General features: G+C 54.3%; 1 long non-coding RNA gene across 2 annotated transcripts; it reads right to left on the bottom strand.

Moving 5' to 3' along the window:
- Window positions 1-3,746: 3,746 nt before the first annotated feature.
- On the bottom strand, window positions 3,747-9,518 carry LOC311047137. Of its 2 annotated transcripts, none has more exons than XR_014600937.1 (2): window positions 9,015-9,518; window positions 3,747-7,573 (listed from the first exon to the last, which is right to left on the bottom strand). It is a non-coding gene; the product is annotated as an uncharacterized lncRNA (long non-coding RNA). The 2 variants fall into 2 exon arrangements; XR_014600938.1 differs by having other exon boundaries at window positions 9,020-9,518.
- Window positions 9,519-27,045: the final 17,527 nt, after the last annotated feature.

Raw genomic sequence — 27,045 nt, 5'->3', positions numbered from 1 at the left:
TCTAAAGGTCAGATGAATTTACATTAATTATTTTCATCAGTGAATTACAGTATAATATTATAATGTGAATACTGTGTTGATACTTCATTTGATTATTGTGAATAAGGTTGACATAGTAACACATTGACTAGAATAATAAGGTAAGTGACTGTATGTACATGTTACAATTAAAACTTTCATGCATTCACCCAAAATCACTTCAATTTGTATTTTTACATGTGGAGCCTCTGACACTTAAATTGATTGAAACCTTTATTCATTCTCAAAAAGAGCACAACAAGACACAAAGATATGAAACACAGAATGAAATTGGATCATCATAGCAGAAAGCAGATTTTCCCAGTTCAGGCTGAGCAAGTGGAACCTCAAGTGTAATCCCTCTGGTGATAAACCCACCCCATATCTGTATACTGGGCTCTGATTGGTCCCTCACAACTTCGGAGGGAGAGAAATAAAATCTCTATTGAGAGGGGCCAGACCTAATCTGTCAAGGGCAATTTGTTTTTGCAATGGCAGATTCGTCTGGAACCAGGCTAACAGGATACAGATAGGTGGGCACTAGGGACATCCCGATGTTAAATTGGCTATTTTGTCCAAAATGTTAAAAAATAAAATTTGAAAAATGGTCTAAAGTAAAGTATACATGATGTGAACATGCACAGTACATCATTATCAGACTTAATTTATCCTTCAACTTCTAGTTTATGCCCCAAAATGATAGAATATACAGGTTTTGTAGCAATTATAGAAATATTAGACCGTAATAGTCGAATGTTTAAGCATGTTCTAATCATATAGACTTTACTTTAGACCAGGGGTCTTCAACAGGGGGTCCAGGACCCCTAGGGGATCCTCAGAGCTACTATAGGGGGTCCACCAAATCGTTGTGTGATAGCATCCCTATTCTCAGGGGAACATTAGAATCAAATCAACTACTAAGTAGCCTATTGAAGGTTTAAGTGTTTAAATGTCTGAAATTGACAAAAAACATTAATTTACACTGATGACAGCCTACTGATGACAGCCTATGAAGCTATCTATGAAATTGTCAAGTCCCTTTCTAGTTTGGCTCTAAAGGACACAAGGACACAACTCAGGATTTCAAACTCAATCAACTTTTTATTTTCCAACTTGTTTTTTTTCTCTTTTGTTGGCTTCTTTAGTTGATTGTGCTGGTCAATTGTGCTGGTCAATCATTAGTAGGTTGTAAACCTTTAAAGACAGAAAATAAAGATGAACAACATTGCCATTTCACAACAAATTATAGTATTTTTTAAACAACTCATAAATCTCCAAAACTTATTTTCATGTCTTAACACTCAATGCCTTTAAACAATTAGAGTCCTTAGACAATTAATGTCCTTAGACAACATTACATTTATAAAAGTCAACATTTTTAATTAAGCATTTTAAATTAATTAACCATTTTAAATGAATCAGCCATTTAAGCCCTTTAAATGGAATAAAGACACATCTCTAGAAAAACAGCTGATCCACAAGCTTGTAGATTGGCCCTTTTTCACTTGGTATTTTAAATCTTTAACATGGCAAATTCATGAATTTTCCACATTTTATAAACATTTCATACCCTTTTAACTTCGTATTATTCTTTTGTATTTCATACTTTTAACTTTCCAAACACAAAGAGGACAATGCTGCAATGAAATGTTTTCCTTGACCAAATTAAAATCTAGCAGTTAAACATTAACAAATGTAAGCACTAAGCAGCATTGCACACACATTAAGCAGCATTTCAAACACCATGAATATAAAATAAACATTTCACCGACCATTGGCGTCTTTAGGCTGAACTCATGAGTGAAACTTGGATCTTCTCTCCTATCTGGAGTATGGGTCCGGGTACTAAAGTATAATTGGTGTCCAGCGTCAGAACAGAAACGGAAAACGAAAAAACCACTTCAATTTCCGTTTATTGCATGGGCGCACGGATTGAAAAACGGAATAACCACTTGAATTCTCCTATTCTCGTTCTAGGGAGAAAACCAACATAGAGTGTGTCAGAATGGACCAAAACGGACCGTTTACTGCATGAGGCACAGGATCAACAAAACGGGAAAACCAAATGTAATTCTCCTATTCTCGTTCTAGGGAGGAAACGAACATAGAGTGTGTCAGAATCAATAAAAATCAATAAAACGGCATATTCTCCATTCTCTGGCGAAACAAACAAACTGGAAACGAAAAAACGAAGAAACGGACTCCATTGGTTAGTTCAACTGTGGGCGGGCTTGCTCCTGATTGGTTACTGCCCTGTCAATCTCCCCCCGCCGTGTGTCTTTCAAAATTACAGTTCCCCACTTCCCGTATGAAATACGTTTTAGTTTCCAAAAAAAATAGTTGTAAAAATGTAAAAAATATATGTATAAAAACGGTATTTGCACAGACACAAGCGTTTCAGGGATATCATTTAATAGCCTAAGACCCTAAGTAGTCTTAAACAGTGGGTCCGCGGACAATTAATAAATGTATTTATTTATATAAGTATATATTTATTTATTTTCCCAAAAAATCCATTTGTCTTTAAATATTTTCCATATTTATGTTGAAAATATATCATGATTCTGGCCATTAATAGCTTGTATACATGATTGTTGTGCAATTGACAGATTGTTGATAGTATTACATTCTTCTCAGTTAGTAAAGTATGTTTACTAATGGCAGTGGATATGAATGAATATATTAATCTATTATTTGAATAGCTTGAATGCACAACATGGTACGTATGTCTATACATATGAAACACAATGTTATACATTATACTAGGGATCTTCAACAGGGGGTCCTCAGAGTTACTACAGGGGGTATGCCAAATCTTTGTGTGATATGATTTTTCTTTTTTTATATTAACCACTTGAACCCTAGCATTCATTTTCTGAGGAGAACTTTAGCAAAAAATAGCAGATCTACAAGCTCACAACGCCTCGCAGTGCGAGGCGTTGTGAGCTTGTAGATTGGCTATTTTTGGCAAAGAGTTATAGATGTAGAGGGAGAAAAGAGCAGCAAAAGTATATCTGAAACACCATTCTATACAATATAGAGAGGGTCCCTGCTTCATCTCTCTCTCAGCTAGGGGGTCCTTGGCCTGAAAACGTTGAAGACCCCTGCATTATACAATATATGCTGTACCACCCCCCAACGGGGGTCCCTGGCCTGAAAACGTTTAAGACCCCTATGACTGCCACATTTCTGCGCCCTTGTATTAGGTGTTACAGTGAATAATAAATCTACAGAATGAATATATGCTTCCAAAAAAGATGCACACCTTAAAGGATTTCTCTCTCAATGATCAAGTTATTTGAAACTTGTCCGCCATCTAATCATATCATGTAATCATCCAACTATATTACATCTATGGTCTTGTATAAGATCATCCTGAACATTCCTCAAAGCCCCTTTGTTCAACTCATCACCCTATATCGGTTACATTCATCAAACAGGTGGTATACCTAGTTTGTGTAATCTGAATCAGAACAGAAAGTCAAGACTAGTGTATAAATTATGTTAACACACATTGTTAGCAAACACAAACCTGAAAATAAGTATATTTAAAACCAAATCTTATCAGATGGGGGTCTGTGGACAAATACATGTTAATCTGCGGATCCTTTTGTCGAAGCAGAAGCAGTACTCCCTGTCATCGTCGAGAAGGTGAAGATGGAAAACGAAGAAGACTACGTCCTCACACTCTATGGGAAATGTAATCACTGAGTCTGAAGGGACAGCAGTTACATAAAGAATCTTTATTTACATTTCTAATTAAAGTTACAATTGCGTCCTTTCACCAGACTCCCATGAACTACCAAAACACAAAAGTAACCAATAACGAAAATCATACCAAACATTAAAAACACTTACAATCAGCCCATCGTAACTGAAATAAAGAAAGTACAAATAGTCAAGGGAACCAATAAACTCTTGTGCTCTGCTGGGGTGCTGGGGGGAATAGCAGAGAGCTGGCTACAGCTCCTCTTTTTAGTGTCAGGCTCTAATCACACATGAGCTGAGAAGGGGAGCGACAGGTGTCTAGCCAAGACCAGGTCAGCATAGACACTAGGACAAATGAGCATTAGTGAACACATAAGCATAGAAAGACTGTAGACTGAGGTGTTAATATGTGCACGCACATAACAGTCAGGTATTGGATAACAAAAGCTCTGAAATTTTGGAATTAACAGATGCTTTATCGAGAGTGAGAGCTACTGTGATACTTCTTAGCTGTTGAATTTGAATCACTCTGCTGGGACGTGCATGACAGATTTCAGTGAAGGCCTCACCGAAGTAATGCCATTTTTTAAACTTTAGTAACTTTAACCTGGTTACTGTACTTAGGAACTATAATGTATAACAGAGAACAGGAATGGGAAAACAGTTACTAATGCATTAGTTTAATCCCATGTTTCTCACAGCAGCATAAAGTCTGTCAAGTGCATAAGTCTCGCTTTGGTCTGTCGCTAGACAACATGATTCACTGCAGTGTAGACTACATGTTGTCTTACCTTGGTTTACTTAACTATTGTTTGTTTTACAGGTCAATCCTCGTGTAATTTGTGCTCATATATGCATTGCTTAATGTTGTAATTAAAATGATCTGAAATTAATGTCATTAGTAAATGAGCACCTTCTTAAATGTGGTATCTTGACTCTGCATTACTCTCAATGTAGGGTCCAGCTCCTGGAAGCAAAAATGCCAGGAAGGTGCTGGCTGTGGATGAAACGGCCTTCAGGTAGTGTGGTGTGAAAGAGTCGGGTATTGTAAAACAAAATATCTTAAACTTTGGAATTAACAGTTGCTTTATCGAGAGTGAGAGCTACTGTTGAGTGAGTTTTTAGCTGTTGAATTGGAATCACTCCAAATCATTCCTCCATGTCTAATATCAGGGATATTTCTTGCTAACAAACTGATGGCTGTGCAATTAGGGTAACAATGCAACTTAAACCATAAGGCATGCAGTAGGCCAAAGATTGTATTTTCAGTTTTTCACAGCAACATAAAGTCTGTCAAGTGCTTATAAGTATGCACTATAATCCTGCTTCACTGCTTCACCTGTTTTTCACTCCCAAATGCTTGTTCTTAAAGCTTAAACTTGATCTGCTAATGATTTGTGAAATGTTTCAGTTCCAGAACTGTGCTGGGACAGATTTGACAAATGTAAGTGAAGGACTCACCCAAGTAATGCCATCTTTTTAACTTTAACCTGGTTACTAAAAGTTTCATGAAATTACAATTTCATTTGTGATAAACAAATGCCATGTTGTAATGCAAATGAGCTGAAAGTAGTGGCAGTATAACTATGATCACCTATTTTTAAATAATGTGTCTCTTCACTTGACTCTCCAATTCTCTCATGAAGGGTCCCCTGTTCTGGAAGCCGAATAATGCCAAAATCCATGCTGTGGACAGCTCTGCATTCAGGCAGTGCCACCAGAGAAGAGCAAGAATCAGGTATTGGATGACAAAACGGATCTTAAAATGTAGGCATTTAGCAACTGCTCTCTCTTATCAAATACATGAACGCTTCTTCTATATAACCATTTGCGAAATGTGTCAGTTCCAGAACTGAGCAGTATGAAGTACAGACACTGAGGGACTGTATTGAGGACCTGCTGGAGGCATCTCATGCCTTGGCAGAGGCCACTCAAAAGGTCACGAGGTGATCACGTGTTCTTCCTCCCCTCAATGCAGACCAGACATCCGACCAGGCTTCGACAGCATGAGGCAAACATGGGCATCGTTCTTTAAAAATGTTTAAAAAAAAAGAGAAGAGAAATAGGAAATGTGTTACAAATCACTGACATTATACACCAGGGCACTTCAACGTTTTTCAGGCCAAAGACCCCTTAGCAGAGAAACAGATTAAGCAGGGACCCCTACTACATATTATATAAAACCTTTTGCAGATTAAACTTTTTCATAGACAGTTTCATAGTCCTATTACAAGCTAACAATGCGACACATTGTGAGCTTGTAGATCTGCTATTTTACGCAAATGATCACTTAGAATAGGGACGCTAGGGCTTAAGTTTTTTATGCTCATCACACAAAGATTTTGTGATTTAGTGCCCCCCCCTGTATTAACACTTCAACCCCCCTTGAAGACACAGCATAAACCACATTTCTTTAACATACATTCAAATTGAGATATTGTTTGTTCCAAGTACACACCAGAATTCATTTTGAAACGACACCATTACTGTATACGTTGACAATATGAAATGTAGATTATTTTAGTTCAGGTCAGATCAAACATGCTGTGCTGAGGACCGGTGCTGCGGATCCGTTAGAGGCATCCAATGACCTAGAAGACGCCACTGTGGCGATCAGGGACGTAGTGGCTGCCAGACGTGCCGCGAGGGCAGCACGAATGGTGCAGGTCAAACTCAAGTTTGCCTGTCACATCTGCAGAGGTATTGTTTCCATTGTGCATTTGTGTGTTGCTCAGTTTAACACAGGAATAATCAAATGTAGTATTTGAATTGGTGTTGGGACAATTGCCTTGAACGGTGAAAATATAAAATTATTATTATTATAATATAAACCAAATCCTAAGCAGACTTGAATTTTGAGGAAATAATGATCACAAATATTTTACAAGTTGAAAAGCTAGTCTGTTAAACCAGACTCCTTGGACATTTCATGTTTGAACTTAATGTTTTGCTATTGTTTTTGCAAAGGCATCCGTATTAGCATTGCTTAGTGATAGATCACCCCCAAAATGTTTTTCCCTATAGATTAGTCACCCCATTGTTCTGTCAGTTTGAGTACTTAAGAAATGGTCTAAAATATCAATGAGTAACTTTCTTTTTTCCCCCATTTTTCTAAAGACATCATGACTCGGCCCATGTTCGTCGCCTGCTGTAAGATCCTGGTGGGGTGTCAGATCCATAGACATATAAAGGTAGACGCCTCCTCTGGCTCTGAAGCGTCGGCATGGCGGGCGCGCTTCCGCTTCCCGGAGAGCCTTGGGGGGCAGCTGGACATTTCCGCATGCGTCACTGAAGGGGAAGTTCAGTAGGCCAATGAGAGGCAGGTGGGGGCGGGACAACTAGATTCTGACAAGTCCTGGAAAAGACGCGCTGTGATTGGCCAGTGCCCGTTCACCACATTTCCGGGGGGGGAACAGGCACTGGCCAATCACAGCGCGTATGGCGGCCACCATACGAAACAGGTCGCTCAAGAGGTTTCTACTTTGTATTATCTTCATCTCTATCCATCACTAAACAGAAAAACAGTTTGTTCTTCCCTCTGTTAGTTGCCATAGATGTTTTGTGTGCCTCACTGTGCCAATGTTCCCGTGGGGAAATGTTTTTCTGTTTTCTACGAACTCACAACACGTCACATCCCGAGACGTTCCGAGCTTGTAGATCGGCCATTTGATTCCACTGAGTTGAATGTTAAAGGGGGAAAGCATGCCTTCTGCTGGCTGAGGTGCTCCTTAACAGTCTGGATGTTGTGAGCTTGGCTGACTGCAGGACATCCTGGCATTGTCTATCCACTGGTCCAGGAAAGTGCTGGTCTGCCGATAATATTTCAGCCGCTTCTCCAGGTCCCATACTGTGGAGCAGGAAAGAGTAGGAGGAAGAGGGAAAATAGGAGATGGAGAAATCGTTCAAGCACTATTATTGGCACTGGAGAATAAAATGTGAAGGCTTGATGACAGTTTATGAATGAAAATCACTGCCAACACACTGACACTGTGTGTGTGTATAAACGGGACATGATGATTAGTAGATACCAATACTTTTTACTCACTTAAGTATTTCGACATTGCAGTATTGATACTGTTACTTAAGTAAAACATTTGCGCACTTTTTCAACCACTACTGAAAAACACTCCAAAGACAGTGTTGCTGCATTGTTTCTCCACTTGATGGCGACAAAGATCAAGCTTCAACGTACACGTTGCTCTCAGGATGTTACTGAAGCCCACCTGATCCCCGTGAAATATAGAGAAGGGTTCCAAATTATTCTATTAGTTTGAGTTTAAAGTTAAAGTAATTAGTAATTATCACTTTAAGATAACACCTTGTGTAAAGGAGACGGGGATCTCCAGGTAATGTGGTTTAGAGTAGCGCAAGCCGGGTATGGAGGTGTGTCCAGGTTATTGGACACGGAAAGAACCAGACTAGTCCCATTTGAGGGGGTTAATTAAGCTGTGGTCTGAAGCATACATCTTACTAAATATAAAAAAGAATAATTGGCTTCAAATATAATAAGGACTGCAACATATGGTAACAACCATTATTTGCCGGTAACATAAGTAACAAACAATGCTTATACATTTCACACATAAACAGTGCAATGTCTAGGAGTACACAACAGTAAACACATACCTTTGTGCATCCACGCACAGCAAAAGAATAAAAGGTATTGTCGCACACGGTAAACTTGAAGAGTGTAACAAACCCCCAGCCAGGTCAAACTATAACTGAGCAAACGCAATCAGTTACAGCTGGTATCTATAGCTTAATTAAATGAGCACCTGTGATTACAGTAAACTAGTATGAATCAATAATCAATCAGGTAAGGTCAGTGTGACCTTGAGGCAATAAAAAACATTATGATTTAATTTCAGTGTGGCCTTTCTAACACCTTGATTTATATCTCTTTAAGTGAAAACCTTATTTATTCATTGGACACCTGGATATGAAATGTAAGGGTTTTCAGTAAATGAAATGTACTTTTAGGGCAAATGGAATTGAGTTTAGGGTAACAGGGAATTAGATAGAATTAAAATACAAATGGTCTTTTATCAAAATCACAATTAAGTGCAAAAACAAAATAGAGTTGAGCCAATCAAATCAAATAGAATGACTCAACACTCAGTTACGCTTCAAATAACCAAATCTATAACACACCCTCAATATGTGTCACAAATACCACAGTGCACCGTAAATGAATAACCTAAGCCGGCATGTAATGATAACAAAACAAAACCTGCACCGTAAATGAATAACCTAATCCGGCATTTAATGCTAACAAAACAAAACACAACCTCACTTTGCAGGCCTGTTCACTGTAGTCTCCAGAAGGTGTCCTCGCTCAAGGAATGGTTACGCATTTCTTTTATAACAATTACACACAGATGTGATGCTCCGGCGACCAGTCCAAAGTCTCCAAACTTAACTCCAGTAGGATTTTAGCTGCTTGCTCGAGCAACACGCGCTATAACTCCGTCTCTATGTGGCTATCTAACTGGCTATGCTAACATAGTGGGACTGGGCCACTCTCAAATTCTGATGCAGCTAGCTAGCTGCTAAATGCTAACAAACACTCACTGTTAGCTAAATGCTAACAAACACTCAATGAAGAACGACCGTGTAACAATCCTGCTGAATGATACTGGAAATCCACAGTTCAGTCTTATAGTCTTCTCAACAATAATGTCATCACACCCGTGACTATAAGAATGTGCAACATAAAAACGTTTGTCACGTTTCTTTTTAAAACTATTTTCCATTCAGCCACGTAACATTACCACCGCCTCGAGTCTTAGCTGTGTTTCGTCACTTCCGTAACCGTCTTGATGTTCCATTCCGTTTCCTGTCGCTCACTTCCCACCACCTGATATTGGCTCTGCTTGTTATTCCACCACGGTAAATTAACATTTGAGTACCAAAACAGAGATATGAAATAAAATCCAGTAACTATAAAATAAACAGGTAAATACAATACTAAAAGTAAATGCACTACTTTCTTAGGTAGTTTCAGGTAAGTAATAAGTATACCCATTTATTTGAACAATAAACTTCACCAAAATGTTACAATATAGCAAAATCACATAACTCTCGCATATCTTTTTGGCATATTTAAATGTAACCAAACCATTTAAAACAATGACTCAAAATAACAGGGTTATATTACTGTTATATCTGGCAGCAGCAAAAGCCCTGCAGCATAGCAACTGATAATGACTTAATATGTACACTTATATAATGGCCAAGTACCTACTCAAGCCAAGATTACACTAAAGTTCAACTTTAGGAGCACATCGACTTCCATATCAAATCACCTAATTGGTGTTCCATAAACTCAAGACATCAAAACCCTTTATTACACGTGTTGTTGCTCATATTTACCTGCCTATGAGGGTTTCTCTCCCCCGCCAAATGTGTTTCATGATGTTTAAAATTGGATTCAAACTGGAGCTAGTTCAGCTGTTCACTTTGATAGTTAAGACATTACAATCCACGTGCATTGCAACATTAACGGAGGAGGAGGCCTTTGAGAGGAAGAGGGCCAAGTACGAGGAGCTGGCAGGCGAATGCCGAAGCAGGGGATGGAGGACCCGATGTAACCCCATCGAGGTCGGATGCAGAGGATTCGTCGGCCAGTCTCATCAGGGCACTCAAGATGCTGGGAGTGAAGGGACTGCACAACAGAAAAGCCATCAAAAACATCACCGACGCGGCAGAAAAGGCGGCAAGATGGCTGTGGATCAAGCGGGGAGATCCGTGGACCACACAAGCTACTTAGACACAAGTCGGGGCCTGATCACCCCCGGCTGGGTCGCCTGGGCGAGGGTGTATGATGTTGCGAGACCCGAAACACCCAGTGAACCCAGGATACATCACTGAGGATGTGTCTAAGTTGCACCAAAACTGTTTATTAAAACCAATTAACCCCAAAAAAAACACCACAAGATTACCCAAATAAGCAACTATTTATTTCAAAGAAACTTTAAGCAGACATGGCAACACTGATGGACAGGAAAACCAAGATGATTAATTTATATGAAACCCGTTGATATGGGGCTCCCCACCTCCCTAGGAATAAAGTCACAGTCTCCGTGAAGCAGCAATGAGGTCTAGGACAGCTTCTTGGAAAGGCCCAGGCTCTCTGTTGACTGCCCTATCAAATAAATGCCCCATGTCTGCGTATTTGCTGCTGAAGAGCACTTCTGCATTGTGCTGCTCCTCCAGTGTCCAGTGCTCCAGTGTTTGGGGCGTGCGTGGGGTGGGTATTTGGGGCGTGCGTGGGGTGGGTATTTGGGGCGTGCGTGGGGTGGGTATTTGGGTTGGGGGCGTGGGGTGGGTATTTGGGGCGTGCGTGGGGTGGGTATTTGGGGCGTGCGTGGGGTGGGTATTTGGGGCGTGCGTGGGGTGGGTATTTGGGGCGTGGGGTGGGTATTTGGGGCGTGCGTGGGGTGGGTATTTGGGGCGTGCGTGGGGTGGGTATTTGGGGCGTGCGTGGGGTGGGTATTTGGGGCGTGCGTGGGGTGGGTATTTGGGGCGTGGGGTGGGTATTTGGGGCGTGCGTGGGGTGGGTATTTGGGGCGTGCGTGGGGTGGGTATTTGGGGCGTGCGTGGGGTGGGTATTTGGGGCGTGGGGTGGGTATTTGGGGCGCGTGGGGTGGGTATTTGGGGCGTGCGTGGGGTGGGGTATTTGGGCGTGCGTGGGGTGGGTATTTGGGGCGTGCGTGGGTGGGTATTTGGGGCGTGGGGTGGGTATTTGGGGCGTGCGTGGGGTGGGTATTTGGGCGTGCGTGGGGTGGGTATTTGGGGCGTGCGTGGGGTGGGTATTTGGGCGTGCGTGGGGTGGGTATTTGGGGCGTGGTGGGGTGGGTATTTGGGGCGTGGGGTGGGGTATTTGGGGCGTGCGTGGGGTGGGTATTTGGGGCGTGCGTGGGGGTGGGTATTTGGGGCGTGGGGTGGGTATTTGGGGCGTGCGTGGGGTGGGTATTTGGGGCGTGCGTGGGGTGGGTATTTGGGGCGTGCGTGGGGTGGGTATTTGGGGCGTGCGTGGGGTGGGTATTTGGGGCGTTGGGGTGGGTATTTGGGGCGTGCGTGGGGTGGGTATTTGGGGCGTGCGTGGGGTGGGTATTTGGGGCGTGCGTGGGGTGGGTATTTGGGGCGTGGGGTGGGTATTTGGGGCGTGCGTGGGGTGGGTATTTGGGGCGTGCGTGGGGTGGGTATTTGGGGCGTGCGTGGGGTGGGTATTTGGGGCGTGGGGTGGGTATTTGGGGCGTGGGGTGGGCGCGTGGGTGGGTATTTGGGGCGTGCGTGGGGTGGGTATTTGGGGGCTGCGGGGTGGTATTTGGGGCGTGCGTGGGGTGGGTATTTGGGGCGTGGGTGGGTATTTGGGGCGTGCGTGGGGTGGGTATTTGGGGCGTGCGTGGGGTGGGTATTTGGGGCCGTGCGTGGGGTGGGTATTTGGGGCGTCGGGTGGGTATTTGGGGCGTGCGTGGGGTGGGTATTTGGGGCGTGCGTGGGTGGGTATTTGGGGCGTGCGTGGGGTGGGTATTTGGGGGCGTGGGGTGGGTATTTGGGCGTGCGTGGGGTGGGTATTTGGGGCGTGCGTGGGGTGGGTATTTGGGGCGTGCGTGGGGTGGGTATTTGGGGCGTGGGGTGGGTATTTGGGGCGTGCGTGGGGTGGGTATTTGGGGCGTGCGTGGGGTGGGTATTTGGGGCGTGCGTGGGGTGGTATTTGGGGCGTGGGGTGGGTATTTGGGGTGCGTGGGGTGGGTATTTGGGGCGTGCGTGGGGTGGGTATTTGGGGCGTGCGTGGGGTGGGTATTTGGGGCGTGCGTGGGGTGGGTATTTGGGGCGTGGGGTGGGTATTTGGGGCGTGCGTGGGGTGGGTATTTGGGGCGTGCGTGGGGTGGGTATTTGGGGCGTGCGTGGGGTGGGTATTTGGGGCTGCGTGGGGTGGGTATTTGGGGCGTGGGGTGGGTATTTGGGGCGTGCGTGGGGTGGGTATTTGGGGCGTGCGTGGGGTGGGTATTTGGGGCGTGCGTGGGGTGGGTATTTGGGGCGTGCGTGGGGTGGGTATTTGGGGGCGTGGGGTGGGTATTTGGGGCGTGCGTGGGGTGGGTATTTGGGCGTGCGTGGGGTGGGTATTTGGGGCGTGCGTGGGGTGGGTATTTGGGGCGTGGGTGGGTATTTGGGGCGTGCGTGGGGTGGGTATTTGGGGCGTGCGTGGGGTGGGTATTTGGGGCGTGCGTGGGGTGGGTATTTGGGGCGTGCGTGGGGTGGGTATTTGGGGCGTGGGGTGGGTATTTGGGGCGTGCGTGGGGTGGGTATTTGGGGCGTGCGTGGGGTGGGTATTTGGGGCGTGCGTGGGGTGGGTATTTGGGGCGTGCGTGGGGTGGGTATTGGGGGGCTGGCGTGGGGTGGGTATTTGGGGCGTGCGTGGGGTGGGTATTTGGGGCGTGCGTGGGGTGGGTATTTGGGGCGTGGTGGGGTGGGTATTTGGGGCGTGCGTGGGGTGGGTATTTGGGGCGTGCGTGGGGTGGGTATTTGGGGCGTGCGTGGGGTGGGTATTTGGGGCGTGCGTGGGGTGGGTATTTGGGGCGTGGGGTGGGTATTTGGGGCGTGCGTGGGGTGGGTATTTGGGGCGTGCGTGGGGTGGGTATTTGGGGCGTGCGTGGGGTGGGTATTTGGGGCGTGCGTGGGGTGGGTATTTTTGGGGCGTGGGGTGGGTATTTGGGGCGTGCGTGGGGTGGGTATTTGGGGCGTGCGTGGGGTGGGTATTTGGGGCGTGCGTGGGGTGGGTATTTGGGGCGTGGGGTGGGTATTTGGGGCGTGCGTGGGGTGGGTATTTGGGGCGTGCGTGGGGTGGGTATGCGTGCGTGGGGTGGGTATTTGGGGCGTGCGTGGGGTGGGTATTTGGGTGGCGGCGTGGGGTGGGTATTTGGGGCGTGCGTGGGGTGGGTATTTGGGGCGTGCGTGGGGTGGGTATTTGGGGCGTGCGTGGGGTGGGTATTTGGGGCGTGCGTGGGGTGGGTATTTGGGGCGTGCGTGGGGTGGGTATTTGGGGCGTGCGTGGGGTGGGTATTTGGGGCGTGCGTGGGGTGGGTATTTGGGGCGTGCGTGGGGTGGGTATTTGGGGCGTGCGTGGGGTGGGTATTTGGGGCGTGCGTGGGGTGGGTATTTGGGGCGTGCGTGGGGTGGGTATTTGGGGCGTGCGTGGGGTGGGTATTTGGGGCGTGCGTGGGGTGGGTATTTGGGGCGTGCGTGGGGTGGGTATTTGGGGCGTGCGTGGGGTGGGTATTTGGGGCGTGCGTGGGGTGGGTATTTGGGGCGTGCGTGGGGTGGGTATTTGGGGCGTGCGTGGGGTGGGTATTTGGGGCGTGCGTGGGGTGGGTATTTGGGGCGTGCGTGGGGTGGGTATTTGGGGCGTGCGTGGGGTGGGTATTTGGGGCGTGCGTGGGGTGGGTATTTGGGGCGTGCGTGGGGTGGGTATTTGGGGCGTGCGTGGGGTGGGTATTTGGGGCGTGCGTGGGGTGGGTATTTGGGGCGTGCGTGGGGTGGGTATTTGGGGCGTGCGTGGGGTGGGTATTTGGGGCGTGCGTGGGGTGGGTATTTGGGGCGTGCGTGGGGTGGGTATTTGGGGCGTGCGTGGGGTGGGTATTTGGGGCGTGCGTGGGGTGGGTATTTGGGGCGTGCGTGGGGTGGGTATTTGGGGCGTGCGTGGGGTGGGTATTTGGGGCGTGCGTGGGGTGGGTATTTGGGGCGTGCGTGGGGTGGGTATTTGGGGCGTGCGTGGGGTGGGTATTTGGGGCGTGCGTGGGGTGGGTATTTGGGGCGTGCGTGGGGTGGGTATTTGGGGCGTGCGTGGGGTGGGTATTTGGGGCGTGCGTGGGGTGGGTATTTGGGGCGTGCGTGGGGTGGGTATTTGGGGCGTGCGTGGGGTGGGTATTTGGGGCGTGCGTGGGGTGGGTATTTGGGGCGTGCGTGGGGTGGGTATTTGGGGCGTGCGTGGGGTGGGTATTTGGGGCGTGCGTGGGGTGGGTATTTGGGGCGTGCGTGGGGTGGGTATTTGGGGCGTGCGTGGGGTGGGTATTTGGGGCGTGCGTGGGGTGGGTATTTGGGGCGTGCGTGGGGTGGGTATTTGGGGCGTGCGTGGGGTGGGTATTTGGGGCGTGCGTGGGGTGGGTATTTGGGGCGTGCGTGGGGTGGGTATTTGGGGCGTGCGTGGGGTGGGTATTTGGGGCGTGCGTGGGGTGGGTATTTGGGGCGTGCGTGGGGTGGGTATTTGGGGCGTGCGTGGGGTGGGTATTTGGGGCGTGCGTGGGGTGGGTATTTGGGGCGTGCGTGGGGTGGGTATTTGGGGCGTGCGTGGGGTGGGTATTTGGGGCGTGCGTGGGGTGGGTATTTGGGGCGTGCGTGGGGTGGGTATTTGGGGCGTGCGTGGGGTGGGTATTTGGGGCGTGCGTGGGGTGGGTATTTGGGGCGTGCGTGGGGTGGGTATTTGGGGCGTGCGTGGGGTGGGTATTTGGGGCGTGCGTGGGGTGGGTATTTGGGGCGTGCGTGGGGTGGGTATTTGGGGCGTGCGTGGGGTGGGTATTTGGGGCGTGCGTGGGGTGGGTATTTGGGGCGTGCGTGGGGTGGGTATTTGGGGCGTGCGTGGGGTGGGTATTTGGGGCGTGCGTGGGGTGGGTATTTGGGGCGTGCGTGGGGTGGGTATTTGGGGCGTGCGTGGGGTGGGTATTTGGGGCGTGCGTGGGGTGGGTATTTGGGGCGTGCGTGGGGTGGGTATTTGGGGCGTGCGTGGGGTGGGTATTTGGGGCGTGCGTGGGGTGGGTATTTGGGGCGTGCGTGGGGTGGGTATTTGGGGCGTGCGTGGGGTGGGTATTTGGGGCGTGCGTGGGGTGGGTATTTGGGGCGTGCGTGGGGTGGGTATTTGGGGCGTGCGTGGGGTGGGTATTTGGGGCGTGCGTGGGGTGGGTATTTGGGGCGTGCGTGGGGTGGGTATTTGGGGCGTGCGTGGGGTGGGTATTTGGGGCGTGCGTGGGGTGGGTATTTGGGGCGTGCGTGGGGTGGGTATTTGGGGCGTGCGTGGGGTGGGTATTTGGGGCGTGCGTGGGGTGGGTATTTGGGGCGTGCGTGGGGTGGGTATTTGGGGCGTGCGTGGGGTGGGTATTTGGGGCGTGCGTGGGGTGGGTATTTGGGGCGTGCGTGGGGTGGGTATTTGGGGCGTGCGTGGGGTGGGTATTTGGGGCGTGCGTGGGGTGGGTATTTGGGGCGTGCGTGGGGTGGGTATTTGGGGCGTGCGTGGGGTGGGTATTTGGGGCGTGCGTGGGGTGGGTATTTGGGGCGTGCGTGGGGTGGGTATTTGGGGCGTGCGTGGGGTGGGTATTTGGGGCGTGCGTGGGGTGGGTATTTGGGGCGTGCGTGGGGTGGGTATTTGGGGCGTGCGTGGGGTGGGTATTTGGGGCGTGCGTGGGGTGGGTGGTGGTGCGTGGGGTGGGTATTTGGGGCGTGCGTGGGGTGGGTATTTGGGGCGTGCGTGGGGTGGGTATTTGGGGCGTGCGTGGGGTGGGTATTTGGGGCGTGCGTGGGGTGGGTATTTGGGGCGTGCGTGGGGTGGGTATTTGGGGCGTGCGTGGGGTGGGTATTTGGGGCGTGCGTGGGGTGGGTATTTGGGGCGTGCGTGGGGTGGGTATTTGGGGCGTGCGTGGGGTGGGTATTTGGGGCGTGCGTGGGGTGGGTATTTGGGGCGTGCGTGGGGTGGGTATTTGGGGCGTGCGTGGGGTGGGTATTTGGGGCGTGCGTGGGGTGGGTATTTGGGGCGTGCGTGGGGTGGGTATTTGGGGCGTGCGTGGGGTGGGTATTTGGGGCGTGCGTGGGGTGGGTATTTGGGGCGTGCGTGGGGTGGGTATTTGGGGCGTGCGTGGGGTGGGTATTTGGGGCGTGCGTGGGGTGGGTATTTGGGGCGTGCGTGGGGTGGGTATTTGGGGCGTGCGTGGGGTGGGTATTTGGGGCGTGCGTGGGGTGGGTATTTGGGGCGTGCGTGGGGTGGGTATTTGGGGCGTGCGTGGGGTGGGTATTTGGGGCGTGCGTGGGGTGGGTATTTGGGGCGTGCGTGGGGTGGGTATTTGGGGCGTGCGTGGGGTGGGTATTTGGGGCGTGCGTGGGGTGGGTATTTGGGGCGTGCGTGGGGTGGGTATTTGGGGCGTGCGTGGGGTGGGTATTTGGGGCGTGCGTGGGGTGGGTATTTGGGGCGTGCGTGGGGTGGGTATTTGGGGCGTGCGTGGGGTGGGTATTTGGGGCGTGCGTGGGGTGGGTATTTGGGGCGTGCGTGGGGTGGGTATTTGGGGCGTGCGTGGGGTGGGTATTTGGGGCGTGCGTGGGGTGGGTATTTGGGGCGTGCGTGGGGTGGGTATTTGGGGCGTGCGTGGGGTGGGTATTTGGGGCGTGCGTGGGGTGGGTATTTGGGGCGTGCGTGGGGTGGGTATTTGGGGCGTGCGTGGGGTGGGTATTTGGGGCGTGCGTGGGGTGGGTATTTGGGGCGTGCGTGGGGTGGGTATTTGGGGCGTGCGTGGGGTGGGTATTTGGGGCGTGCGTGGGGTGGGTATTTGGGGCGTGCGTGGGGTGGGTATTTGGGGCGTGCGTGGGGTGGGTATTTGGGGCGTGCGTGGGGTGGGTATTTGGGGCGTGCGTGGGGTGGGTATTTGGGGCGTGCGTGGGGTGGGTATTTGGGGCGTGCGTGGGGTGGGTATTTGGGGCGTGCGTGGGGTGGGTATTTGGGGCGTGCGTGGGGTGGGTATTTGGGGCGTGCGTGGGGTGGGTATTTGGGGCGTGCGTGGGGTGGGTATTTGGGGCGTGCGTGGGGTGGGTATTTGGGGCGTGCGTGGGGTGGGTATTTGGGGCGTGCGTGGGGTGGGTATTTGGGGCGTGCGTGGGGTGGGTATTTGGGGCGTGCGTGGGGTGGGTATTTGGGGCGTGCGTGGGGTGGGTATTTGGGGCGTGCGTGGGGTGGGTATTTGGGGCGTGCGTGGGGTGGGTATTTGGGGCGTGCGTGGGGTGGGTATTTGGGGCGTGCGTGGGGTGGGTATTTGGGGCGTGCGTGGGGTGGGTATTTGGGGCGTGCGTGGGGTGGGTATTTGGGGCGTGCGTGGGGTGGGTATTTGGGGCGTGCGTGGGGTGGGTATTTGGGGCGTGCGTGGGGTGGGTATTTGGGGCGTGCGTGGGGTGGGTATTTGGGGCGTGCGTGGGGTGGGTATTTGGGGCGTGCGTGGGGTGGGTATTTGGGGCGTGCGTGGGGTGGGTATTTGGGGCGTGCGTGGGGTGGGTATTTGGGGCGTGCGTGGGGTGGGTATTTGGGGCGTGCGTGGGGTGGGTATTTGGGGCGTGCGTGGGGTGGGTATTTGGGGCGTGCGTGGGGTGGGTATTTGGGGCGTGCGTGGGGTGGGTATTTGGGGCGTGCGTGGGGTGGGTATTTGGGGCGTGCGTGGGGTGGGTATTTGGGGCGTGCGTGGGGTGGGTATTTGGGGCGTGCGTGGGGTGGGTATTTGGGGCGTGCGTGGGGTGGGTATTTGGGGCGTGCGTGGGGTGGGTATTTGGGGCGTGCGTGGGGTGGGTATTTGGGGCGTGCGTGGGGTGGGTATTTGGGGCGTGCGTGGGGTGGGTATTTGGGGCGTGCGTGGGGTGGGTATTTGGGGCGTGCGTGGGGTGGGTATTTGGGGCGTGCGTGGGGTGGGTATTTGGGGCGTGCGTGGGGTGGGTATTTGGGGCGTGCGTGGGGTGGGTATTTGGGGCGTGCGTGGGGTGGGTATTTGGGGCGTGCGTGGGGTGGGTATTTGGGGCGTGCGTGGGGTGGGTATTTGGGGCGTGCGTGGGGTGGGTATTTGGGGCGTGCGTGGGGTGGGTATTTGGGGCGTGCGTGGGGTGGGTATTTGGGGCGTGCGTGGGGTGGGTATTTGGGGCGTGCGTGGGGTGGGTATTTGGGGCGTGCGTGGGGTGGGTATTTGGGGCGTGCGTGGGGTGGGTATTTGGGGCGTGCGTGGGGTGGGTATTTGGGGCGTGCGTGGGGTGGGTATTTGGGGCGTGCGTGGGGTGGGTATTTGGGGCGTGCGTGGGGTGGGTATTTGGGGCGTGCGTGGGGTGGGTATTTGGGGCGTGCGTGGGGTGGGTATTTGGGGCGTGCGTGGGGTGGGTATTTGGGGCGTGCGTGGGGTGGGTATTTGGGGCGTGCGTGGGGTGGGTATTTGGGGCGTGGGGTGGGTATTTGGGGCGTGCGTGGGGTGGGTATTTGGGGCGTGCGTGGGGTGGGTATTTGGGGCGTGCGTGGGGTGGGTATTTGGGGCGTGCGTGGGGTGGGTATTTGGGGCGTGCGTGGGGTGGGTATTTGGGGCGTGCGTGGGGTGGGTATTTGGGGCGTGCGTGGGGTGGGTATTTGGGGCGTGCGTGGGGTGGGTATTTGGGGCGTGCGTGGGGTGGGTATTTGGGGCGTGCGTGGGGTGGGTATTTGGGGCGTGCGTGGGGTGGGTATTTGGGGCGTGCGTGGGGTGGGTATTTGGGGCGTGCGTGGGGTGGGTATTTGGGGCGTGCGTGGGGTGGGTATTTGGGGCGTGCGTGGGGTGGGTATTTGGGGCGTGCGTGGGGTGGGTATTTGGGGCGTGCGTGGGGTGGGTATTTGGGGCGTGCGTGGGGTGGGTATTTGGGGCGTGCGTGGGGTGGGTATTTGGGGCGTGCGTGGGGTGGGTATTTGGGGCGTGCGTGGGGTGGGTATTTGGGGCGTGCGTGGGGTGGGTATTTGGGGCGTGCGTGGGGTGGGTATTTGGGGCGTGCGTGGGGTGGGTATTTGGGGCGTGCGTGGGGTGGGTATTTGGGGCGTGCGTGGGGTGGGTATTTGGGGCGTGGGGTGGGTATTTGGGGCGTGCGTGGGGTGGGTATTTGGGGCGTGCGTGGGGTGGGTATTTGGGGCGTGCGTGGGGTGGGTATTTGGGGCGTGCGTGGGGTGGGTATTTGGGGCGTGGGGTGGGTATTTGGGGCGTGCGTGGGGTGGGTATTTGGGGCGTGCGTGGGGTGGGTATTTGGGGCGTGCGTGGGGTGGGTATTTGGGGCGTGGGGTGGGTATTTGGGGCGTGCGTGGGGTGGGTATTTGGGGCGTGCGTGGGGTGGGTATTTGGGGCGTGGGGTGGGTATTTGGGGCGTGCGTGGGGTGGGTATTTGGGGCGTGCGTGGGGTGGGTATTTGGGGCGTGCGTGGGGTGGGTATTTGGGGCGTGGGGTGGGTATTTGGGGCGTGCGTGGGGTGGGTATTTGGGGCGTGCGTGGGGTGGGTATTTGGGGCGTGGGGTGGGTATTTGGGGCGTGCGTGGGGTGGGTATTTGGGGCGTGCGTGGGGTGGGTATTTGGGGCGTGCGTGGGGTGGGTATTTGGGGCGTGCGTGGGGTGGGTATTTGGGGCGTGGGGTGGGTATTTGGGGCGTGCGTGGGGTGGGTATTTGGGGCGTGCGTGGGGTGGGTATTTGGGGCGTGCGTGGGGTGGGTATTTGGGGCGTGCGTGGGGTGGGTATTTGGGGCGTGGGGTGGGTATTTGGGGCGTGCGTGGGGTGGGTATTTGGGGCGTGCGTGGGGTGGGTATTTGGGGCGTGCGTGGGGTGGGTATTTGGGGCGTGGGGTGGGTATTTGGGGCGTGCGTGGGGTGGGTATTTGGGGCGTGCGTGGGGTGGGTATTTGGGGCGTGGGGTGGGTATTTGGGGCGTGCGTGGGGTGGGTATTTGGGGCGTGCGTGGGGTGGGTATTTGGGGCGTGCGTGGGGTGGGTATTTGGGGCGTGCGTGGGGTGGGTATTTGGGGCGTGCGTGGGGTGGGTATTTGGGGCGTGGGGTGGGTATTTGGGGCGTGCGTGGGGTGGGTATTTGGGGCGTGCGTGGGGTGGGTATTTGGGGCGTGCGTGGGGTGGGTATTTGGGGCGTGCGTGGGGTGGGTATTTGGGGTGTGGGGTGGGTATTTGGGGCGTGCGTGGGGTGGGTATTTGGGGCGTGCGTGGGGTGGGTATTTGGGGCGTGCGTGGGGTGGGTATTTGGGGCGTGGGGTGGGTATTTGGGGCGTGCGTGGGGTGGGTATTTGGGGCGTGCGTGGGGTGGGTATTTGGGGCGTGCGTGGGGTGGGTATTTGGGGCGTGCGTGGGGTGGGTATTTGGGGCGTGGGGTGGGTATTTGGGCCGTGGGGTGGGTATTTGGGGCGTGCGTGGGGTGGGTATTTGGGGCGTGCGTGGGGTGGGTATTTGGGGCGTGCGTGGGGTGGGTATTTGGGGCGTGGGGTGGGTATTTGGGGCGTGCGTGGGGTGGGTATTTGGGGCGTGCGTGGGGTGGGTATTTGGGGCGTGCGTGGGGTGGGTATTTGGGGCGTGGGGTGGGTATTTGGGGCGTGCGTGGGGTGGGTATTTGGGGCGTGCGTGGGGTGGGTATTTGGGGCGTGCGTGGGGTGGGTATTTGGGGCGTGCGTGGGGTGGGTATTTGGGGCGTGGGGTGGGTATTTGGGGCGTGGGGTGGGTATTTGGGGCGTGCGTGGGGTGGGTATTTGGGGCGTGCGTGGGGTGGGTATTTGGGGCGTGCGTGGGGTGGGTATTTGGGGCGTGGGGTGGGTATTTGGGGCGTGCGTGGGGTGGGTATTTGGGGCGTGCGTGGGGTGGGTATTTGGGGCGTGCGTGGGGTGGGTATTTGGGGCGTGGGGTGGGTATTTGGGGCGTGCGTGGGGTGGGTATTTGGGGCGTGCGTGGGGTGGGTATTTGGGGCGTGCGTGGGGTGGGTATTTGGGGCGTGCGTGGGGTGGGTATTTGGGGCGTGCGTGGGGTGGGTATTTGGGGCGTGCGTGGGGTGGGTATTTGGGGCGTGGGGTGGGTATTTGGGGCGTGCGTGGGGTGGGTATTTGGGGCGTGCGTGGGGTGGGTATTTGGGGCGTGCGTGGGGTGGGTATTTGGGGCGTGGGGTGGGTATTTGGGGCGTGCGTGGGGTGGGTATTTGGGGCGTGCGTGGGGTGGGTATTTGGGGCGTGCGTGGGGTGGGTATTTGGGTCGTGCGTGGGGTGGGTATTTGGGGCGTGGGGTGGGTATTTGGGGCGTGCGTGGGGTGGGTATTTGGGGCGTGCGTGGGGTGGGTATTTGGGGCGTGCGTGGGGTGGGTATTTGGGGCGTGCGTGGGGTGGGTATTTGGGGCGTGGGGTGGGTATTTGGGGCGTGCGTGGGGTGGGTATTTGGGGCGTGCGTGGGGTGGGTATTTGGGGCGTGCGTGGGGTGGGTATTTGGGGCGTGGGGTGGGTATTTGGGGCGTGCGTGGGGTGGGTATTTGGGGCGTGCGTGGGGTGGGTATTTGGGGCGTGCGTGGGGTGGGTATTTGGGGCGTGCGTGGGGTGGGTATTTGGGGCGTGGGGTGGGTATTTGGGGCGTGCGTGGGGTGGGTATTTGGGGCGTGCGTGGGGTGGGTATTTGGGGCGTGCGTGGGGTGGGTATTTGGGGCGTGCGTGGGGTGGGTATTTGGGGCGTGGGGTGGGTATTTGGGGCGTGCGTGGGGTGGGTATTTGGGGCGTGCGTGGGGTGGGTATTTGGGGCGTGCGTGGGGTGGGTATTTGGGGCGTGGGGTGGGTATTTGGGGCGTGCGTGGGGTGGGTATTTGGGGCGTGCGTGGGGTGGGTATTTGGGGCGTGCGTGGGGTGGGTATTTGGGGCGTGCGTGGGGTGGGTATTTGGGGCGTGCGTGGGGTGGGTATTTGGGGCGTGCGTGGGGTGGGTATTTGGGGCGTGCGTGGGGTGGGTATTTGGGGCGTGGGGTGGGTATTTGGGGCGTGCGTGGGGTGGGTATTTGGGGCGTGCGTGGGGTGGGTATTTGGGGCGTGGGGTGGGTATTTGGGGCGTGCGTGGGGTGGGTATTTGGGGCGTGCGTGGGGTGGGTATTTGGGGCGTGCGTGGGGTGGGTATTTGGGGCGTGCGTGGGGTGGGTATTTGGGGCGTGGGGTGGGTATTTGGGGCGTGCGTGGGGTGGGTATTTGGGGCGTGCGTGGGGTGGGTATTTGGGGCGTGCGTGGGGTGGGTATTTGGGGCGTGGGGTGGGTATTTGGGGCGTGCGTGGGGTGGGTATTTGGGGCGTGCGTGGGGTGGGTATTTGGGGCGTGCGTGGGGTGGGTATTTGGGGCGTGCGTGGGGTGGGTATTTGGGGCGTGGGGTGGGTATTTGGGGCGTGCGTGGGGTGGGTATTTGGGGCGTGCGTGGGGTGGGTATTTGGGGCGTGGGGTGGGTATTTGGGGCGTGCGTGGGGTGGGTATTTGGGGCGTGCGTGGGGTGGGTATTTGGGGCGTGCGTGGGGTGGGTATTTGGGGCGTGCGTGGGGTGGGTATTTGGGGCGTGGGGTGGGTATTTGGGGCGTGCGTGGGGTGGGTATTTGGGGCGTGCGTGGGGTGGGTATTTGGGGCGTGCGTGGGGTGGGTATTTGGGGCGTGCGTGGGGTGGGTATTTGGGGCGTGGGGTGGGTATTTGGGGCGAGCGTGGGGTGGGTATTTGGGGCGTGCGCGCCCCAAATACCTACCCCACGCCCCAAATACCCACCCCACGCACGCCCCAAATACCCACCCCACGCACGCCCCAAATACCCACCCCACGCACGCCCCAAATACCCACCCCACGCACGCCCCAAATACCCACCCCACGCACGCCCCAAATACCCACCCCACGCACGCCCCAAATACCCACCCCACGCACGCCCCAAATACCCACCCCACGCACGCCCCAAATACCCACCCCACGCACGCCCCAAATACCCACCCCACGTACGCCCCAAATACCCACCCCACGCACGCCCCAAATACCCACCCCACGCACGCCCCAAATTCCCACCCCACGCACGCCCCAAATACCCACCCCACGCACGCCCCAAATACCCACCCCACGCACGCCCCAAATACCCACCCCACGCACGCCCCAAATACCCACCCCACGCACGCCCCAAATACCCACCCCACGCACGCCCCAAATACCCACCCCACGCACGCCCCAAATACCCACCCCACGCACGCCCCAAATACCCACCCCACGCACGCCCCAAATACCCACCCCACGCACGCCCCAAATACCCACCCCACGCACGCCCCAAATACCCACCCCACGCCCCAAATACCCACCCCACGCACGCCCCAAATACCCACCCCACGCACGCCCCAAATACCCACCCCACGCCCCAAATACCCACCCCACGCACGCCCCAAATACCCACCCCACGCACGCCCCAAATACCCACCCCACGCACGCCCCAAATACCCACCCCACGCCCCAAATACCCACCCCACGCACGCCCTAAATACCCACCCCACGCACGCCCAAAATACCCACCCCACGCACGCCCCAAATACCCACCCAGCGCCCCAAATACCCACCCCACGCACGCCCCAAATACCCACCCCACGCACGCCCCAAATACCCACCCCACGCACGCCCCAAATACCCACCCCACGCACGCCCCAAATACCCACCCCACGCCCCAAATACCCACCCCACGCACGCCCCAAATACCCACCCCACGCACGCCCCAAATACCCACCCCACGCACGCCCCAAATACCCACCCCACGCACGCCCCAAATACCCACCCCACGCCCCAAATACCCACCCCACGCACGCCCCAAATACCCACCCCACGCACGCCCCAAATACCCACCCCACGCACGCCCCAAATACCCACCCCACGCACGCCCCAAATACCCACCCCACGCACGCCCCAAATACCCACCCCACGCACGCCCCAAATACCCACCCCACGCCCCAAATACCCACCCCACGCACGCCCCAAATACCCACCCCACGCACGCCCCAAATACCCACCCCACGCCCCAAATACCCACCCCACGCACGCCCCAAATACCCACCCCACGCACGCCCCAAATACCCACCCCACGCACGCCCCAAATACCCACCCCACGCACGCCCCAAATACCCACCCCACGCCCCAAATACCCACCCCACGCACGCCCCAAATACCCACCCCACGCACGCCCCAAATACCCACCCCACGCACGCCCCAAATACCCACCCCACGCCCCAAATACCCACCCCACGCACGCCCCAAATACCCACCCCACGCACGCCCCAAATACCCACCCCTGCTTATGGCAGTCCATCGATGTCGATGATGACATTGCTCCAAAAGCATATGTTGGGTTGGTTATTGTGGTTGGTTTCGCCTGTGCATAGCCAGGTGGCTGCTCAGACCGATGCGTGATCCGCAGACTTTGTCACAGGAGGGGCAGGGGAAGGCAGCAGTGGTGGTCGGTGGACCTTTGGCACGTTGGTGCCTCTGTGCACGCCGCTGTACTCTCCTCTCTGTGAACTTCTCCTGAAGATGGGTGATTCCTGTACTCTCCTCTCTGTGAACTTCTCCTGAAGATGGGTGATTCCCCGGTGGCAGGTAGAGCTCCAGGTGTGGCGATCAACAGCCAGGGACTCCAGTGCTGGTGGATTAATGTCACACTTCTTCAGGAGGGTTTTAATGTGGTCCTTGTAACGTTTTTTCTGGCCCCCAACAGACCTTTGACCATCTAGGAGCTGGCCATACAGGATCTGTCGAGGCAGACGATGGGCTGGCATACGGATCACATGCCCGACCCATCTCAGGTGTTTTATTCCAAGGAGCGCTGTGATGCTGGGTGTGTTGGTCCGGTCATATGTTTCAATATAGGGCACCCTGTCTTCCCAAGACAGACCGAGGATCCTTTGAAGGCAACGGATGTGGAAGGCCTCTAGGCTGTGGATGTGCCTCTGGTAGGGTGTCCAGGTTTCCGAGCCGTAAAGCAGAGTGGAGAGGCAGACTGCCTTGTACACAGCTGCCTTGGTGGAGATGGTGAGGTTCCTGTTCTGGACGACTCTGGACCGTAACCTTCCAAAGGCAGCAGAGGCCAGGCCAATGCGTACCTGGATGTCATCGTCGATGGTGCAGGATGTTGACAGAGTGCTGCCAAGGTAGGTGAAATGAGGGACGGTGGCTAATGGATGCCCGTCAAGGGTGAAGATAGGCGCGTTTGGTTGGGGGTTGAACTCCTGTGTGAGTATTTGTGTTTTTTTTACATTAATTTGGAGACCAATGGCACTATAGATAGAGGAGACCACATTTAGTGCACGCTGCAGGGATTCTGGTGAGTGAGCGAGTAGAGCACAGTCATCAGCATACTGTAGCTCCAGGATGTGTTGGGTGGTGAGTTTGGTGAAGGCCTGGAGGCGACGGATGTTGAAAAGGTTACCATCCAGCCTGTACTGTATCCGAATCCCGTCTGTGGGGTCCAGGTGTTTATGGGACAGAAGGGTGACAGTGGAGATGAACATGTTGAAAATGGTTGGGGCTAGGACACACCCTTGCTTGACCCCCATGTCCACACTGAAGAATGGGGACTGTTGGCCACCGCTGCTCACACATGCTTTCATCCCGTCATGTAGCTGTCGCAGGATGTTCTTGAACTTTTGTGGTACACCTAGCTTCCCAAGTACTTCCCACAGCAAGTCCCGGTTCACTGTGTCGAAGGCCTTGGACAGATCAATGAACGCCAGGTACAGGTCTTTGCGGTGTTCTCTGCATTTTTCCTGCACCTGTCTAGCAGCAAATATCATGTCCGCAGTGCTGCGATCGCGCCTAAAGCCACACTGGGATTCAGGCAGGATGTTCTCTGTTACATGGGTTGCTAGGCGATGTAGCATTATCCTTGCAAGCACTTTCCCAGCTGCGGATAGAAGGGAGATGCCTCTGCTGTTGCCGCATTCTGCTTTGTCACCCTTGCGCTTATAGATTGTGATGATGTTGGCATCCTTCCAATCTTGCGGGATGACTTCCAGTGACCAGATGGTGGTGATCAGCTGATGCATTCTGCGTAACAGAAGGTATCCACCGTGCTTCAGGACTTCTCCGGGGATTCCGTCTAGGCCTGGGCTTTTGTTGTTCTTCAGTCCCATGATGGCTTTGCGTACCTCTACGAAGCTGGGAGAGGAGTCCAATGCGTCTACAGGGGGAAGGCAGGGGAGACCGGAGAGTATGTCCAACTGTATGGGATTTGAAGTGTTCAGCAGGTTCTCGAAATGCTCAGCCCATCTGTCCAGGATCTGTTGTTTGTCCTTGTAGAGGGTGGCGCCATCTGCTGATCTGACCGGGGTGATGCTTTTTCTCTGTGGGCCATAGACAGACTTGATGGCGTCATAGAAGGCGTGGGAGTTGTTAGTGTCCGCGTGGTGTTGTATTTCGCTGGCCTTCTTTGTCCACCAGTCGTTTTCCATGGCTCTGAGGGTGCGCTGGGTTTCCTTTCTGAGGCTATTGAGATGAGCCTTCAGTACA

This window comes from Gymnoscopelus microlampas (genome assembly GCF_963454915.1).
Source record: "Gymnoscopelus microlampas genome assembly, chromosome: 6".
In the NCBI taxonomy this organism is placed as follows: Eukaryota; Metazoa; Chordata; class Actinopteri; order Myctophiformes; family Myctophidae; genus Gymnoscopelus; species Gymnoscopelus microlampas.
Note: the sequence above shows the minus strand (reverse complement) of the source record. Positions and strands in the feature narration are given on the sequence as shown.